We start from the raw sequence: 2666 nt of genomic DNA, 5'->3' as shown, positions 1-2666 counted from the left end.
TTTGCAAACATGTTAGATTTGGATGAAGATGAAACTTGTCAGCGTGACCAGAGATAGGCAATATAGGCCCATGGCCTGTGGCACCATAACCCACCACGACTTGGCAGGGATGGTTGGAAGGGTCTGTCACCGGAAGCAACTAAAATCAATGGGCAGACATAGCACAACAAGGACATCAAGTCCAATATAACATGTTCACCAGGATGCTGCCAAAACAATTGCACTAGACCAGGGGCATTCAAACCCTGGGCAAACTACAAAAGCCTTCCTGCATCTGGGGAGTCATGCCTGTGGCCATCAGAGTCTTGCAATGCCTGATGGGACTTGTGGTTGCACCACAGCTGCAGTGACGAGGTTGTCCACCCCCGCATTGGACCATAAATTGGGGTAGCCAAACTCTGTTCCTCCAGCTGTGGTGCAACTACAAAACCCAGTAGGCATTGCAATACTGACAACAGCCACAACTCCCAGAGGCAGAAGAATAATGGGATTGGTAGTTTCACAACTGGAGGGCTGGAGTTTGTCTGCCCCTATTCTAGGCCATAAATCAGAGGTGGGCAACTCCAGCCCTTATAGTGGTGATCACATCAAAATTAAAAGGTCATTTATATTTGCATTACAAGTTTTTTTTTTTATACCTGAATAAAAAGGGAAGCTTACCCAATTTTCAGGTTTACCATCCTCCCCTCTCACTCGCTTTGTGCACCCCGTTATACAGTCATTATGGAAGGGTTTCAGAATACACTATGGCTCCTATAAGCCCATTCCTGATGAGAAACGCAGCAGGGGGGGGCCCTCTACTCCAGCTGTGGTGCAACTACAAAACCCAGCAGCTGCAGCTGTTGTGGAATTACAAGAGGGGAGTATCCCCACTGAAAGGGTTAATACTTTCCCCCAGAGTTCCTTTAGTAAAAGCCACTTCTTGTCAGACTTTTCTACATCTGCCAAACCTGCTAGCACTCCCAGGCCAAGCAGGTAAGCATGCCAAGCACAGACCCCCCCCAGGGCTGTGGTCATAGCTCCACCAGGCCTTTTACAAAACACATGGCCCCAGGCTTCACTCTGACACAACCATAGTGCTGAGTTGGCTTTAACCCTGGTGAGGTTATTGTGCCCAGAGCTGGGCTTTAAAGAACAAAAAGTATACAGAGTTCACGTACGCATTTCCTGACCCCGAAAACAATGTTTCTATAGAATCTGGCAGCATCTTGTGCCGCATCATGTGTATTTTGGCATCATATGATATCTTATTGCTGAACCTTGCATACTGTTCAGGTCTTCCACATGGAATTCTCTAAGAGCCCATTCACACCAGGGCGGTTGCGGATCAGCGCGGTTACCGCTCTGATCTCGCAAGCGAGGTTTTGGCAGCTTTTAATAGCGTTTCAGCACTGAAACGCAATTAAAAACACCCAAAACCACGCTGATCAGCAGCAGTTCCATTGAAACCTGTATGGAAACAGCACTGCTCAGCGTGGCGAAAATGGTGCAGGGAGCAGTTTGGGCTGGGGGCGGTTCGGGTCGAGCGGCCCCCATTGCAATGTATGGGATCGTTCTTCTGGGCGGATCCCTGTGGCCGAATCCGCGCGGTGAAACCGCTCCGGTGTGAACGGGGTCTAAAACTGGTGGGTCTGTCATGAGTTTGGTGAGCATGGTCTTATGTCTATGATAATACTTCCATTCCCAGAGAACCAAAACACTCCAGTATGTTATTTATCATCAAACAAGACCACAAGCCATCGGAGTGACCGGCGCCTTTGGCAGCAGCCGCTTGCACAACTCTTATTTGTAAGCACCGAGGTCATCCGAATGGCCTGTGCGTCCTGAATGGATTCATCGCTCGCGTCCTTTCAGAAGAGCGCAGAAAGTGATTATACACAATACTGGATGGAAGAATCAGCAATGTTTACAATTGATGGGTTTGCTGTAACCTTGAATATTACACTACGAACCTCTAAAAGAATTCCTTCTATGCATTGCGTAGGCTGTTGATGAGAGTCCAAGGCTCGGGTCTTGTTGCTTACATGGAAGGCAATGCCACCGGCTCTTATTCATAGATTACATGGTAAGCACGGCGCGGACACGTCTGTACACGTACAACATATTCCAGGTGGCATTTACAATCCACTACACGCTGCTGCTGTGTGGAACATCCAGGAGGCCAGATTAGTATACTACCATTAGCTATAATTCGACTAGGGTGCACTGATACCGATAGAGTATTTGGGCGAATACTGACCCAAATGCTCCGATACTTACCCCCGATAACGGAACTTCCAGTCACAAGGAGATGTCCTCTGGCTGGCAGTGCTGCGAAGGAACATGGAGCCGGCTTCCCGACCAATCAGGAAGCCAGGCAGCAGGTAATGACTTGCCGTCCGGCTTTTCTGACTGGCCGGGAAGCTGGCTCCAAGCTGTTTGGTCGGCTTGATGCTGATTGGCTGGGAAGCCCCACTGCAAGTGTTTAAGAAAATGTTTACCTGGAGTGGTTCTTTAAGGGCTTATTGCACATGTGCACCAAATACAGGCATATTGGCATACAGGGTAGCCTGTATCTGCAGTGCTGAGGAGTCCCTGCTGCTGTATATTTGTGTCCATAGAAATATATGGACAGAAAACGCTGTACATGGGCATGCACACAAACGCAAGTTCTTATGCCCATGTGC

The sequence above is a fragment of the Nanorana parkeri genome, unplaced genomic scaffold (genome assembly GCF_000935625.1).
Source record: "Nanorana parkeri isolate BGI_ZX_2015 unplaced genomic scaffold, ASM93562v1 scaffold962, whole genome shotgun sequence".
NCBI lineage: Eukaryota > Metazoa > Chordata > Amphibia > Anura > Dicroglossidae > Nanorana > Nanorana parkeri.
This window is presented reverse-complemented; position numbering follows the sequence as displayed.